This window comes from Sturnus vulgaris, chromosome 3 (genome assembly GCF_052056855.1).
Source record: "Sturnus vulgaris isolate bStuVul1 chromosome 3, bStuVul1.hap1, whole genome shotgun sequence".
NCBI lineage: Eukaryota > Metazoa > Chordata > Aves > Passeriformes > Sturnidae > Sturnus > Sturnus vulgaris.
The window spans coordinates 40,181,124-40,198,162 of NC_142245.1; the positions used below are offsets into that span (position 1 = coordinate 40,181,124).

At 38.8% G+C, this 17,039-nt stretch overlaps 1 long non-coding RNA gene across 1 annotated transcript in view; it reads right to left on the reverse strand.

Moving 5' to 3' along the window:
• The window catches only part of LOC148224295 (uncharacterized), a 31,453-nt gene extending 21,138 nt beyond the window's left edge, over positions 1-10,315 (reverse strand). The window contains exons 1-3 of the long non-coding RNA XR_015802304.1: positions 3,451-10,315; positions 3,170-3,332; positions 4-1,182 (exon numbers count right to left, since the gene is read on the reverse strand). This is a non-coding gene — a long non-coding RNA (uncharacterized LOC148224295). The remainder of the gene's footprint in view (positions 1-3; positions 1,183-3,169; positions 3,333-3,450) is intronic.
• Between the last annotated feature and the right edge of the window lie 6,724 nt (positions 10,316-17,039).

Sequence of the window (17,039 nt, forward strand, 5' to 3'; positions counted from 1 at the left end):
TACCACATTAGGAATGAATGCACTGGAAATGCTGCTTGCTACATGACACCCTCCCCTTTCCTTTGCTTGTGGTTCACATTTCCCTTTTCTTTGGAGCACAGAAGAATCCCTCAGATTGATGCTGACATATATGAAATTATATAGGCTTCGAAATCCGTAACATTGTGCTATCTATACATACACATATATACATATATATGTTCTTATTATCAAAGTTATGTTCTTATTATCAAAGTGTTTTTATTTATTCTACTTAGTATTTATTTTGCATTGTACAGGTTTCTAAATCTATTCTCAAATGTTTTTTACTTAAGTCTCAATGTCACCTTAAATTCAAATGTCACTGTATTTGTCCAGGCCTACTTGCAGAACCAGCCAGCTGAGAAATGGAGCACGAATTCATTATCAAATCATACGTACCAGAACTGACCTTACAACCTGCATGAATCAAAAGGAAAGTCTTAGCTTGGCTGACTTCTGTGAAAAAGCAGAGGCTAACCAGCACAGTCAAAGAGAGCAAGATTCCCAAAGCACAAAATGTTGTTATCAATCATGTAACATCAAATCAAAAACAATGGAAAAAAAAATAGAAATAACTCTCTGAGACTATTTCAGTGAATTTGGCAGTTGCTTACTAGCTTAAAAAAATAAAGGCAGAAGTAGCCTTTATCAGTGTGGAACTGTAGAGTCACATAATGACAGCCTACACGTTTTCACTCTAGAGAAGTAAACATTTTACAGCGTGAAAGAAATTGCTGTAGTGACCCAGGGGAGCTACCAGTGTTTCTTGGATGAGGACAATTAACCAAACCAATATAGTTAATTTTGCCACAGGTTTTAAATGATCTAGAAAGCAGACTTATGCTCTGAAGCAGAAGAAAATTTCTGTAAAACCCCACAGCAACCAGGGCTGCAAATGAGAGGCCAAGACACCTGCAGAAATAGATTTGCATGGATCTTAACACCACCAATTTTTTCACTTTTTTCAGAGACAAATTTTTATGGATCTTAACACCCACTAATTTCTGTTAGCTGGGTTCAGCAGGGATCAGCCTAAACCAGCACTGTGGTACAACCCTGTTGGCACCTCTGTCACCTCTGGAACAGTGGAGAGCCAGATACAGCTGTAATCACCTGCATGCAGTGCCTTCTCTCCCTGGAAGGGTCTCCCGATGTACACATCTGCATCAAAACAGGCTGTGCCTTAAGTAAATATTAGTAAAAATTAAGTATAAATAAAAATTAAATAAATATCCATACCACAGATTAGGAAGTAGAGGTCCATGGCTTATCCCTGCTTATACAACAGGACATTCATGCAACTAGAGTTCAACAACAGTCCCTACTGAATCCTGATTCCCACACAGCTGTGCTTACAATGGTTTTAGAGATGACCATCTCTGCAAGCCACTCACCCTCAGAAGTAGTGAAGGAGGAGAAGCACCCATGGCTGCCCTCAGCAAAAAGACCCACAGCATTCAGGCAGGTGGCACTCCAAATCTGTGCCACAGTGGCCGAGGCATGAGCACTCCCAAGCTGGTGATAATGGTAGTGGTTTAGGCACATGGCTGTGCCAGGGAGTTGTTGCCTGCTGCTGCCCTGTGCTAGTGAGGACAAGGCTGATGGATACACAAGCCCCATGCTAGCCAGCCAGCACACAGCAGAGCTACAGCAGCAAAACACCACTTACACAGAGCCTGTGCCTTTGTCAGGAGCATTTCTTTCCTCCTTTTTAACTAGATGACAGGGACCAATTAAACTAATGAGCCTCACAAAGTATTTCCCCTGGCTAACAACAGCCTGTATTAATGTTTGCAGAAGTGCAGCATTTGGGCCGTAAGCTTTCTTATTAGATGTTAATGCTTTGCAAGATGCTTAAACACCCTAAGAAATTCTCCATCTCTTAGAGTAGTACCTTTGTCAGGTGTAACAGCCCCTCTCATTTCCCCTAGCTAATTGTATCCCAGCACCCTGTAGGTGTGGGCATCCAAGCAGCACAGCTGTCCCTGCCCCACACCCAGTTTCTCATAGAAGAGCCATAGAGGACTATATGAATCCCAGTCAGGCATTTTCTCTTCTGTGAATAGAGCCCAATTTTGCAATTGTGTCATCTAATGTTTTTGTTTGTGGAGTGATTTTTTGTTTGTTTGTTTGTTTTTGGTTTTTTTTGTTTTTTTGTTTTTTTTTTTTTTTTTTTTTTTTTTTGTGGGGAAAGCTTAAATTAAAAATATAATCCATTTCAGTTTAATCTCCCTCAACCTGCTAAATTAGGTTTGGAATGAAAGATGCAGGTTTGCTCTTTCAAGATATCTTGTTTTTATAACTTTTGTAATAAAGTATAGTGAAGAAAATTTCTCTGTTGAACTTGACAAGCTTCTGCTTAGAAGGCAGGAAAAAAAGGTAACTATTGACTTTGGCTTGGATTCTTTCAGCTTGCTCTAATTACCAGTCTTATTATATTCCTGTAAAATGCCAGACTTTCAAATGTGTTGTAAATGCAAACAGTGAAGAGAAATTAAACATGGCTATAACACTAGAAAAAAAAAGTTTATTAAATTTTTCACTTCCTATTTCAGTGCTCCATCAAGCACATGCCATATTGCAATGGATACAGGCCCTGAAATTTAGATCTAGATCTGAATCTGCTTGCCTTCCAAATCAGGGCCTTTCCAGAACTGTGGCTGCCCCCAGGCCCATTGCTGAAGCTAAAACCAAAGTACCATTGCACGTTCTAGACTCAATTTTTGTAACTTGTGGGAAAATTTTAAATTTTTTTTGCCCCTTATTAAACTCTTGGAGTGATAAGCAATCATCACTGAGGTTCCAAGACCTCTACTAGCTTCCAAGATTAGCTACCTCAGGCTCTCCAAGTAGCCTTGTGCAGTAACTTTTCTACATATGGCTTGGGTCTCTATGTCATTATTACAATGTGTTTTGGTCAGCATGGCTGCCAGGGAAAACTGCCTGGGCATTTTGGTGGGAAGTTAGTACAACCATGATCCAAGGCTCCCTCTTGGTCCTTGTTCAAGGACCATGTGAGAACCAGGATGGACAAACAAGCAGGCACACAAGCAGAGCTCTCCATTTATGTGGAAGGAAAGCACAGAACTTTCAGAATAGTCTAGTACTTTATACAAGAAAGCCAAGCTAAAGAGAAAAGAGGCAATACCTCGGCATACCCTCGGATACAGGCATGATCACAAACTTCCAAAGGGCTATGATCCAACTGAAGGTGGAATAAGATGGGACTTTTACTCTTTTGATGAGGCTTGTAGCTTATGCGGTTAATAGACTAGAATCAACAAACTTCTTCAGAGCAGACATTTCCAGCTCTGAAAGAAAACAGTTGACTGAGATCAGCTTTCAGACTCCAAGGACGCAAAAGCAATATGAACAAGGCACCTTAGCAAATTTAAGAACTGCACTAATCACTCCAGCTTTTCATCTTACCTGAAGGTGAATAAGTAATCCTCTATTAATCGCCATCCTTTCCTTGTTTCACTACTGCTCAGCTTTAGACAGAGACTTCTAAGCACTTTGAGAGATTGCTGCTGGCAAAACATTACACTGGAATGTTCCCCAGTGGTCCTCACCTTGCAAAGAAAGGGAGTTAGGACTTACACAGAAAGTACTCAGCTCTTAACCAAATAAATCAGTTAGAAGTCACTAAAAACATCTAAACCAGAGAACTAGCATCATAGGAAGCCAGATGTCTTTCATATCTGAAATGATATGTCAATATCATAGCAAACCCTTGCATTTACATATCACTTCATCTCTAAACATAGCAGAACATGTAAAATTATTTAACTTCATAGTATCTACATTAGCTCACCTTTTGTAAAGATGAAGATATTTACCATGATCTTGGACCTGCAAGGAGTTACCCAGATGGCATTACCCTGACACCAATGACAAGAGTGTCTGCCACTTCGGCAAGACAATGCCCTGACTTATAATGCCAAAGACACAGAGAACAATGATCAGTGATCAGAATAAAAATTTTGATTCCAAAAAGCAGATTCATTCAGAAGCTGTTCTTAAATCTGAGCATTTGCTTTTCTGTTCCAGGAACAGGACACAGGGCTCCTGATTACTAGTCACTTGCTCAAAACATTATTCTTGTAATTAAATCTAATGTTAAAAACTTGATGGCAACAGTTCTTTCAGCTCATTCTACAGAGCAATTTTATCTTGCATATTGGTATTGCTATTGGAGTCAACCAGAGTTTTACCATTAATTTCAGTATGATAAAGATCAAGCTCTTAATACACATACCAAATTTTAATTAAGGTAGAAGAATTAGGCTATTGTTTGCTTTACACTCACCTGAGTTTTTTTGCAAAACAATGCCTGTCATTTTACTTCAGTGACTGCCAGCTGTTCTGAACAGTGTGTGCTTTTCCATCTAAAAGCTATATATAATGTCAATTACAAAAACTCTCCAAAGGCGTTTGCCAGACTTGAGACTTCTTTTAAGAGACAGTCAGTAATAGCTTCAAGTTCCTCACAACACTCTGAAACCAGCTACAGGCAATGATTGCTTCTATTGAAGAAAAGAAAATGATCACAATTATATTATATTGCATTCTCTTATACTTGGAACTTGAAATTGGAGCTATGCTGAAAGGAAAAGATAGTGCACAGATTGATTTAATATACACCAGTGTTTGAAATTAAAACCCACAGATTACACCCATCATCTTTATTTACACATTGCTCACTTAATAACTTTTAAAGATTATGCCAAATGAAGACAACTACATGGCAAACACTATATTATTGCTGTAGTCCTGTCTTAAACCCCAATTCAGGTAAACAAAACTACACTTGTGTTTTGATATGACATGCTGCTTTCTTCACTTCAGCTTACATACTGTTGATAAGCATTATTGAATACTTTTAGATTCTGTCCTCACATCAGAGCTGCTGAGGCCCTCCTTACTGTGAAATAACACAGCATTGCTGCTGTCTAGGTAGGTACACTCAGTAAGTCCAGGCTGAAAATTTGACTCACTGGATTTATAAAATACTGGATATATAAAATACTGAATCTAGTGCAATGTAATAGCAATAAGAGCAAACAAATGGAAAAAAAAACCCAAAAAACAAACAACCCAAATCATGCTTTCATATTTACTCTTGCTCAGTCACTACAAAGATGTGTTCCTGGTGTTTTGGGAAGGTAAGCATTAAGAACTTGATTGCAATGCCAGTATTTGGGGTTTGGTCACTAGTCAGGCTAGAAATCACAGCTCTAGTAGAAACTTGGTGGAGAAAGCTTTTTCAAACAAAAATTATATATCATATATATTAGAGCTGTCATCCTCAGAGCTCACTAGCATATGAACTCCCTGAAAGACGGATCAATTTTGAAGCAAGCTTTCACAAGACCCTGCAACTCTGCAGGGCATGGAACACTTTCTGCATGACCCAAGGGGGTGCTAAAGGCACCAATCACTCTGCAGGTGTGCTCTATTAGAGTATAATAAAATGGTATACAGGAGGCTCTGCTTCAAGCAAATCACTATCCCACAATCCAGTCTAAACCTTTCCTCAACCTCTGTATCTCTGCACACACAAACACAAACTTCTAAGCTCTTGTCAGCACACTGAGGCACAGATCTAGGCATTTATCTTTTTGTACTGCAGAACTTTGTATAGCACACAAAGTATTTTCTGATTATATTCCCTTCCTGCTTAACGCAGCTCTTTCAAAGGTAAATTTCTTCCAAAATTTGCATTTCTTAGCATATTTCTATATTAAGAAACCCCCCAAAAAACCAAAAAAACCCCATACCCCAGATGAACCCCAAAACCCCAGAAAGAAAAAACCCCAAACACACAAAACAAAAAGAAGCAAACCCCCACTTTGTTATAAACAGTTGATTGAAACTGAGATAGGAGAGACCTGAGAGCAACAAACAAATCCCCTTCATTTCAGAATGAGATGCAATAAAGCCTACAAATTAAGAGAGGATTTTCTGCTGGGTTCTGATGATTTGCCTGATACCCTGCCATTCCTGGTGCTCTTCCATATTGTCCCTATTGTCGGTGGGGATAAAGAGGCAGCAAGCAGAAAAAAAAAACACCTCATGTACTTTAGAAATTTGTGCCACAGAAAAGGATTAATTGATTTTTAAAGGTGCTTGGCTCTCTCTACTGGTCATCGAGGGAGATGAGATAATTTGCTTTGATGGTACAGTCAAATTTTACCAAGTTCCTGAGGGAAGACCCACCCCTAAAAGACTTTCTAAAAGGGTCACTGTTTAGATAAGCCTAAGTTTTGTTCCAAAAGGTGGTGGATAGATATATTGCATGCAACTGCACACAGTCAGCACCACCCCTCAGCTCTGCTTTCTCCCTTTGTGGTTCTGCTTGAGAAGGGAAGCCCAGTAAGATTTCTAGGTTGAGATAACATTCCGGTATCTTGGCCATGAGACTGGGCCCTTCAGGAGACCAGAATGTGAAAAAGAGCCTGTTTGCATTGTTTCATGAGGAAAGGATGCAGAAAGGAACATTCTCTCCTCAATACCTGTTTGTACCTTAAAATAAGACTTGTAGGAAGGCTTTGCCTAAATAATTGATAGACTGAGCTATCAAAGGTGAAAATTACACTCTTGGTTCCCTTTCAACACTTTTTGAGGGAGGCAAGAGAGGAAGCCTTCAGAATACATTGGTTGTGAAAGTACAATGAAGTATTTTTTTTATTATTATCCAATTTGCTTTATAACTTACTGGTTTGGGATATATACACCTAGCCAGTGCTTAGAAAGAACAAATAGTATACGAGGTCAACGAGGAAGAAATGGCTTGTATAATGTTGTTTCCTTTGATTTCCTGCAGAATCCCTCAAATCTCTCTCTTCAAAGGTATCATTTGTTATTGATCTCTGCTGCAGCAGAAAGCATATCCTAGCATGCGTGCTCAAAAACAGCTGAAAATTAGAGCAGAGTGGTAAACAGGAATCTCCTTTTGAAAATCAGGCTGAGATTTTGCCATTCAAACTTGGTCTTTATCCAGTAAGAGAAAGATAGGAGAAATCCCATCAGCAAATGTTTAAAGCCTGCATCTGAGATGCACAAAAGCCAGCCTGGAGTCTCTAGCTGACCTGCCCACAGCAGTTTTCTGAAGCTGCCTGTTGCATAATTTTGATGGAAAGCTCTGATTCCCATTGAATCTGTTATGGATTCAAGCACTCTATGCTATCCCTTACAACTTTTCCACTTCATATAAAAAAATTAACTACTTCTTGGCCCAGACACAGCGCTTGGATTTGGTTTTTCATCTTTCAAATCACAAATAAGAGGCTGAATCCTGGCTGTGTTTAGTGCAAACACCAGAAGAGATTAAGAGAAAGGCTGAATACAGATTGCTGGATAAGGACACTATTTGGTTGCAGGAAGACCCAGGTAAAAAAGTGCATTTTGTTTTAGTATTTTAATGCCACTTTATTGCTTTTCAGTACCTAAACACTGGAGCCCTGATAATGTTGGAGTGAATCCATATCTCTAGCTAAGCATCTAGGACTGCACTGAAAAATGTCCTGTTATGCTTTTCAATGCTTGTTCAAAGTTGAAGAGAACATGATGCTAAAATTTTGTGAGCCACCTTAGTGCAATTTTGAGTAGCCTCTTCTGGCAAATAGCATATTTATATATGTTTGCATAGAGCAATACATTGTAAGTTTGTCAGCAAATGCAAAAATTCCATCAGTCCCAGGATTTACATATGCATGACTCTTCTGTGTACAGCCTTTAATAAATGTTTTGAGGGAGCCAAGGCATTGTGAAAGGAGCTATGCCGTTTATCCAGGTGTTCCAAGACAAAAAGAGAAGAGCAGCAATTATCATCTGCTGGTGCAGTTTGTTTCGGGAAGAATTTTTTGAGCTGAGCTGGGCTGAAGACAGACAAGGACAGGATAAAATACCCATAGTAACTTCAAATCCTGACAAAGTGCCTTGGGGAACTTTTGTACCTTGATGAGCAGCATGAATTTTAGAAGGTTTTGTGTTTGTTGTTTGTCTTGTTCAAGATCCCTTTGGATTCTGGTGGCTGTGGTTTTATTAAAACCTACCCTATTGTTGTGAGGGCTCCTGAGCTGATGGCCTTGGGTTGAATGCATGCCTTTACAAGTGGCTTGAAATCACTCACTGTCACACTGACTCTTCTGTTTCATTTTCTGCTTACTGAGCACAGAGCGGAGATGGATGCTTTCACTGGGTCTGTCACCTACAAAGCCTTCGAGGGAGGGCCCAGAAATAAACATGGTGATTTTTCTTTCTGTCCTACTCATCTCAGTGGAAGTCAGCATTTTCCAATCCCTCTAGAATATTCTGTGATGAAAAGAAAGGGTTCATCTCACCTATCTTTTTGCACATTAACAGCACATGCATACTTTTCCAGTAAAGCTACAGTACAGAGATGGCTCTTTCACTTGAAGATATCCAGAAGTGAGGCACATTGTGCCATTTCCCATGTCACTCCAGTGTTTTCCCCCACTCTGCACTTCCAGAATAGTTCATATCCATCCGTCTGACAGTGGGAACAGAACCTCACTCAGTGCTACCTTTTCTTTAGTTCCTATTATTTTCCTTTGAATCTGCGTGATGCCAGTGATCAAAGCTGGCTCCTTTTCTTCCTCTGCATGACATCCTATCAGTGAATGACCCTAGGGGTGTGCAGCTCGCAGAGCACGCACGCATTGAGTGGCTCTGTGAAACCAGGAAAAGCCAAGCAACTTCTTTAGCAGACTTTCATCAGGGGGCTGTTAAGTTCTAAAACAAACAGAGAATAGGAGCTTTGATTTTCTCTGCGTATGTGGAGTTAAAGATCTGAAACTCTACAAAGAAAATAAAAGTGGGAGAGCTCTTCAAAGATGGAAAGAAATGGGAGAACAAAGATGATTTGTCTCAAAAATGTCAAGTGAACAACCTGTTGCTCTGGATAAGACCTAGTTGGAAAAGAGCCACTCTTTACTCTGACATGCTCCTTACCAAAAAGTGCTGAATCCATGGTACCAGGGGCGGTGTTATCTTTATGTTTTGCCCTCGCTGCTGAGTGATGAAGTAAAAACTCTGAATTTTTTAAACATAAAATGCAGTCAGAGGGCAAGTTTCCCCCAGGGTTAGGATTGTCTTTTCCCATGTATTCCAATCCCCAGAAATTCTAGATGTTCCTTCATAAAAATTCCTCTTTCTGAATATTTTTTTTATAATTTCTCATTTTACAAAAAATTTATGGATTATTTATGAATATCTAAAGTCTAGGGCAAGTTAAACTCCATCTGACAAAAAAAACCCCCAGACCCTTCACTTCTGACCTTAAGAAAAAAGAAGATAGCTTATTTTCTAACTTGTTCTTTTTCTTCTTCAATATACCATCTCCTTCTGGGGTGGTTGCTACTGATTGTGATGCAGGGTTTGTCAATTTAGGGATTTCTTTTTGGTGATGTATCTTTTTATTAAGATTAAGATAAAAGCCAAGAAATACTTTCACACTAATCGTCAGGTAGCTTCCCAGTCTCTTCCCACCTGACTCACCATTTAGAAGCAAAAACCTAAAAATCTTAGGTCTATTCATATGAACTTCTGTGTCCCCTAGATATATTAGCAGTGTTTTAAAGCCGGTCTTAGTCACAGGAACTACATAACTGATTATCTCTTACAGCAAATGTTTTGACCTTTTTCATAAAAGAAGTTTTTACTTAGGGAAAATGTTCATCAAATTTAAATTATACATTAAGTAATTGGGTAATACCCCACAATTGTTTTTTCTTTGGTAAAGGAAAATCTCTCTCAAGATTAGTCATCAAGTGGCTAGTAGACATGTTCATATTTTCAGACTAAAGAATGTAGCTTGCTGAAGTTCTGGAAAACTTGAGAGAAGAATGAGAATCATCGAATCATTTCGGTTGAAAAGACCTTTGAGATCATCAAGTCCAACCATAAACTCAACACTGGCAAATCCACCACTAAACTATATCCCTAAATAACATCTACACAACTTTTAAATACCTTCAGGGATGGGCACTCAATCATTTTCCCCACTGCAACCTTTTTCAAAGCCTAAAAACCCTTTTGGTGAAGAAGTTGTTTTCTAATATCCAATTTCCACCTCCCCATGCACAGCTTGAGGCCATTTCCTTCCTGTCACTTGGTACCTGGGAGAAGAGACTTATCCCTACTTGGCTACGACCTTCTTTTAGACAGCTCTAGAAAGAGATAAGGTCCCCCTTGAGTTTCTTTTTCTCCAGGCTAAACAATCCCAGCTCCCTCAGCTGCTCCTCATCAGAGCTGTGTTCCAGACCCTTCAGAGATGCCATTCTCTGAACTAGCACCTCAATGTTTTTAAGGGGCCCAGAACTGAACACCAGGCTCAAGGGGTGGCCTCACCAGTGCCAAGTACAGAAGGGCAATCATTGGCCTACTGGCCACAGTGCAGAAGTCAAAATTTATGTTCATTGCAATTACAGAGTGGGAATAAAGATAGAATAGAGTGAAAAATTGTTGCAGGAGGTACGTCTAGGGTCTCACATCATATGTAGAGCAAGGGAATGGTCAAGATGAAATTTTGTGACCATTTAGAAATCAAACTCAGCAAACAAGTACTCTAAATAGTTCCAATATTTTGGCCTCTATGTAGTGACCTGTTACCTGCTTGTTTCAGTTACAAGGAAAAAAAAAGGCTCCTGCTTCAGTTCCTGTCATAGCTCTACTGCAGCTGTGGAAGAGCAACTACAGTCTCTCTTTCTCCAAGCATCACTGAGAGAGTTGTCAGCTGAGTCCCCAGCTGCAGATTCTTTATTGGTAGTGATAATGTGAGAAGCAGAAGGGAGCACAGCTTGACCTGCAGCATCCAGGCTGTTGGGTTCCCAGGCTATATGAATTCCTATTTGGAAAAATAATCCCTTTATTCATATTCTGAGCAAAACTGATAATGAGACAATAAAAAAACAATGGGAAGCCCTTGCAGTCAACCATATGGGGTTTCATCTGACTCCACAGGATATGCAGTAAGGACCAAAGAGATAAAAGGAGGGTTTAGTGGGATCAAATCCAATGGGATTGCACAGCAGGTATGTACTTCCTATATGGCAAAATATTTCAGAAAACTGTGGAAAATCATCAATTATTAGTGTGCAGTTGGTATGAGAAAAACAAACATTGAACACAGATGAGATATTCTACCTTGCTACTTGCCTCAAAAGATTGCCCTTCTCTGGACACATTAGAGAAGCGAAATATCCTTCATGTGGTGAGGTGCCCAAAACTGGACACAGTACTTGAGGTGAGGCCTCACCAGTACTGAAAATCCTATTTTCAAAGATTTGTAGTCATTATGGACAAATTGTTTCCCACTGTATAAAATACTATATATCTTGAATAATGACTTGCACTGTCTAAGAAAAAGTATTCAGGAAGCGCACACTCTGAAGGTGCATCAGAAGTCCTGAGTGATTTCTGGTATGTCTATACTAGCATTTTCATTTCTTTTAGTAAAACTTAGCATGTTTTGTTTCACACTGCAGAGCTGTCCTGGCCCTGAATCCCCTGCAGAGGAAACTAAATCCACAGCTGGAAGACCCCCTGTGCACATAGACTGTGAGGGCAAATAGCCCAGTTTCTCCTTTTTTTTGGGGTGTCCCTCCCCAGAGGTACCAGCTTGAGATTTCATTTTGCTGCTGCACCATGATAAAATTAAAGTATGAGACTCTGCTATGAGAAATCTGGGATCATACCATTAAGGAAACCTGGCCTGACTGTGTGAAAGTGAAGTGTGTAGGGAACCAAGTGGGATATCCATTGGTTTACTGGAGCCACTCACTGAGAAGTGGCTTCAATCCCAGCAGCTAAAGCCACTGGTAGTGGGAGTGTGATTGCCAGAGTGCCTCCTAAATGGTCAGACAGGGAAGTTTCCTTAACAGTTCTTATCAAGGATGCTGTTAAAGACCACAAATGTGCCTTAATTTGTAGTATAAACATGCCAAGAGCATTTACAATCATAATTTGTTCCTTATGCCTGCTCCACATTTTTTCCAGCCTTCCTTAGACTAATACAGAGGTAAATTCCCTACCACTTAAGTGTCACTTCCTTACTGCAAGTGTAGGTAACTCAGAGTTTTGTTTTAAACTGAATGTTTGGGAAAACTGACTTTATGCTCATAGCTTTCTGTGTCTTGGGCAAGTCACAAGAATTCTATCATCTTTTTTCAACTCTTTAAAATAAAGGCAATCTTTCTTCTAAATCTCTGTAAAGCAACCAAAAACTACCATAGTAATATTAAAGCAGAACGATATCCAAAGACTTGAAGTTTCCTCATGAAAAAGTTAACATATATTGCATCTTTCTAGTTCTGTTCAAAAACTGCTGGTAACAATAAATCCATATTTTCAGTACTGAAAGCTTTGCCCTTGCTGAAAGACAAAAGCACAAAATTGTACCAAAGTGAAAAATATTTCAGGCTCTAATAAAATAACTTTTTGGTTTTCCCATGAACATTATGGAGACCTACTTTTTTCCATTTAATCCAGACAGTTTTCCCATTTCTCTGTCAGTACAGATGCACACAAGATCAATTCACATCTGTGCAGGATCTTTCTACCCACTGTGTTTAATTTTTCTGGGCAAGTCCTAATTTAAATACATAAGTAAACCCATTTCTTCCTTCATCTATGTTCCAAGTAACAACTGCTTTCATTAAAAAGAGTATAGGTTTTTCTGGGTAGCTTTCAACTTTAAACCTAGAGATTAATTACGGGTAGTCACTCCTGCTGTCAAGCTACCCTATGTTTCCCCAGTTGAAGCCCAAATCACACAAAATCCAGTTAGAGGCCATTATAAAGCCATGCTTTCATCTCCTCATTGGTGAATGTTGTTTATCTTTTTCAGCTTTAACCAAGTCCTTTATCATTTTGAATGCTTCTCTAAGTCACCTTGAAATCTTCCCTTTTGCAGAGAAAAATCCATCAGCATTTGCCTTTCCTCTCTTCATTTCCCCTGAACAAATATTACTCATTTATCTCAAACTGCCTTTTTCCAACAAGTCTCACAAAAAGTCACTCAAAAATGTATAGCACAGATGTTCCACAGGAAAATCTTTGTTCAAAGATTTTTTACTTCCTTCTCATATTCTGAACTTTCCCAGAGCTATTTTGAGGGCTGAGGTTCTGTGCTACTGTAGGGATACGTGAATATATATATGTATGTATATTAATTGTGTCATAAATCTTTAAGTAGGTTCTTGAATGAATTCACTGGAGATTTCTCCCAGTGACTGGCCCTAAGCATTTGTCATTCATTACATTTTCACTGCTGTAACCTGCTAGAAACCTTCCAAGTTAGTTAAGACTTAGCTTAAGGCTCCTTTCACCCATGGCTGTCTCTAAACAAATTCTGCATTTTGAATTGCAAGGTGTTCCCTCCCTACAGCCGTGCAAATTGTTTCTGATACTATAACTGCAATTGGTGGTTAGGAAGATACTCCATAATTGTTGCTTGTGATCTCCTTTTGTAGACAGTGAGCAAGTGACACTTTCAGACATAAAAGTCTGACATATATTTGGAAACTTTCAGAAATTTCTCTTGGGAATTTTTCTAATTTCTGTTCTCCCTCTTCTTTCAGAAGGGCAATTTGTGCACCATAAACATAGTCATCACTGCTCACTGGAGCTGGAGCACTGAGCACCTGTGTTTTTCCTGTTTGATTCCCAGGCGAATGACATGGGGAAGCATGTGAACATTGCTATGGTTGCATGTGGACACACACATGCATACACACCATACTATAGGTACCATTTTACAAAGCAGCATTTGGATACTGACTGCAACAACTCTCTGTGTATAGTGCAGAGATTTGTTACTTCTAACATCACTGTGTGGCAAGGATGCCACATTCTAAATGACCACCACCATATATGCAAGCACAAAACGAAGTGGATATAATTATAAATGTCTATGTACAATTAAGAAGACTATTTTGACCTCAGGTTATTCCATTTCAGGAGTTTGAAATTATATTATTAACACTTTACAGGCAAGCAATACAGGCAAGCCTTAGCAGATGGTACAAAGTCTTGCTGGCATCTCATTTAGAAGCATGAGATTCCCAAGGAGGATGGATAAGCCCTTAAAACAGGTAGCAGTAATGCAGACTGGGGCTGTGTCAGATGTCACTCAGATGTGTCACCTCTCTAAGGATTTGTCCAAACTGCCACAGCATGCCTGTGGGAACAGTGGTGCCCACCACTGCAGCTGGAGGGAGATCTTTGTACCCTGCCCCACAATCACAGATACCCAGGCTGCAAGCTAAGAATAGCTCTCGTCACTGATGACTTGCTGAGCTCTTTATTGAAGATTGTCTTGGAAGGAACCATTAATCTTCACATAATTTCCGTTCTGGAAATGGAAATCTATTCTGAAAAAGCAGGTCATATAATTTTTCATCATATGGCTCACTTCAGTCCCTTCCATTGAAACATAAGTGGTTCTTAATGTTTTATTTTTTCCTTCTTTTTGGCTTCTTTAGTGTACACACACCCTTTAACCAAGTTAAAAGATTTTCATATTCCTTAAATTTGAAAATAAAACAAAAAACAAAAAAACAAACTCTTTATTTTTTCTTTTTTCCTGATACTGTTTTTTAGAGATAATCTCATCTTCTAAGTTGCTTGTTCAGACAGCTGTCCATTATTATATGTCCAAAAAGACTTGTGATTTTGTAAGTTACAAATTAAAAAATGGCAGAAAGAAGCAATCCTTTAAATAAATACAGAAATGTGTTCTCCTCTTTAGAGTGCTCATAGTTATTATCATGAGCAATGTCCAAGTTATTAAACCCCACCTGAGATCAAATCTCTCACCTTACACTTCTTTTATCTCTAAAGACCTTTCTGATATATGTGTCCTAAGTGCTCTGGGGAGGTATAGAGGAGTCTCAGCATAGCCTGACTACATTAATTATTTGAATTTCCACCAACCTGTCTACACTGGGGAGAGAGCTGAATTTCATACCTCCTTTCACCTTGCAAATCCCATGATGTATTAGGAGAGTAAAGCAGGCTTTAATTTTAGACTGCATTTCCTTCTCAGGGTATCTTAAAGGTTCTTTGCAACAAGATGTTGAATGGGGATGATTCAGAATCCATGGCAGCCGAGGATTTAGAAATTCAGTGTTCAGCTGATGTCTGGTAGCAATGGCTGTATGAGATTGTCAGACCCTGGACCAAAGGTTTTTGCTAGAAGCAATATTTGCCATAATATTTTTCCAATATTCTTCTTTTCATAGGTTTTTTAACATCCAGTGTTGTGTACAAAAGACACTCAGAAATGAAATCAATTTAACTACAACTGAGAAGATGCAATCTTTCCCTGAGCAGTATCCATTACTTGTGTTTTTCGTTACTGCCACCTGACAGTGAATCTGGGTCCTAGGATGAAAAAATGAAGTCACGAATCTTCTGGTCAGGAAGACAACATCAGTAACTCACATAACCGTTTAGACCACTGCTTACATTCTACTTCTCCTACATTCTCAGTTCATCAAGTCTTTTTTTCAGACCTGCATAAATCAATAGATTTCAAGACAACTTTGAACTGGGTTCTCAGCAACCTGGTCTAGTGGAAGGTGTCCCTGCCCATGATAGTGGAATTGGAACTAGATGATTTTTAACATGATCTTTAAGATGATCTTTTGTTCAACACAAGTCATAGATTCTATGATTCTATGATTAAAGCAGGACATGGTACAGCATCTAATCATGTCTGGCATTCCAGTCATAACAACCTTATCTTTGAAAACAGATCCTGAACAGCAACTAGACCATGAGCACAGCTACCACGCTTTGATATAAGAAAACAGTTTTGCTTCTCCCTATTGACTTCTCATTGGTTTACCTTCTAATGATTTCCTACAATGCTAACCATTGAATACTTTACCAATACCTCTAAATTATCTCCAAAGCACTCATTATTTTCCCTCTTAGATATTTATACACTGAATTAAAATCCCAGTAGGACATGTATGTCTTTTCTTCTCCTTGCTGAGATTTAAGTTGCCTCTCTCATCTATTGATACATGCATGTGCAATAATGCAAGCAGGATATTAAAAAGGTAATTATTTTTCTTTCCCCTCTTTAAATATATTGGCTTTTTTTTTTAAAGATCAACTAACTCAAGTGGTTCTTCTGTATTTCTTTATGAGCTTGTAGAATGCTTTTTAAGCATGACATGGCAACACAGCTTAAAAATGAACACGATCTTAAAGGCCTTTTCCAATCTCAACAAGTCTATGATTCTAAGAATGGCTATGATGAATCTCTTCTTTAAAAAGACTTATACACCATTTAGTCTGATTTACCCTTTCTGGTTACAGGTTGTGGTTTCTGTATTTTTTTTCTCTTTAAGCACTAACATTTAGTCTGATTTTCCCTTTCTGGTTATAGGGTTTTTTTGTTGTTGTTGGTTGCTTTTTTTTTTGGTGTGTTTTTTTTTGTTTGTTTGGTTTTGGTTTTTTAAAGCAGACAAATGGCAAATAGATTTAGGAAATTTCTAGAAAAATAACAATTCAAATAACTAGAACTCATATCACACCTATAAAAAATACTAGAACAGTTAGGTCAATGTTCGTATCCTAAAATAAAGTGGATTTCAAGTTACTGTGTGCTATAGGGAGAATTCATTTGGGCACTAGTTTGATTTCCACTAAAGAGAGTATGATAAATCTCTTACTCTCTTCCAGCAGGAGAATGTGAGATACAAACTAGTGGTGGTCCACTATTACCATCCATACTGGGTCACTAGTGTTACACCTGTGCATTGTGAAAGCAAAGTTCTCTCTTTGCTGTCATGTCATCAGTTCACCATGACAGCACACGCTTGGCTCATAGGTGGACCTATCCAAAATCACACGAAATGCTGGATCAGTCTCTACAGTGGTTTCCATTTACATCAAAATTCTCTGGTGTAAAAGTGCAATGGCTGCCTTAGACTTGATTTAAAGTGAACAGATCTTCATCAGCAAAGTATTTGACAGGATGA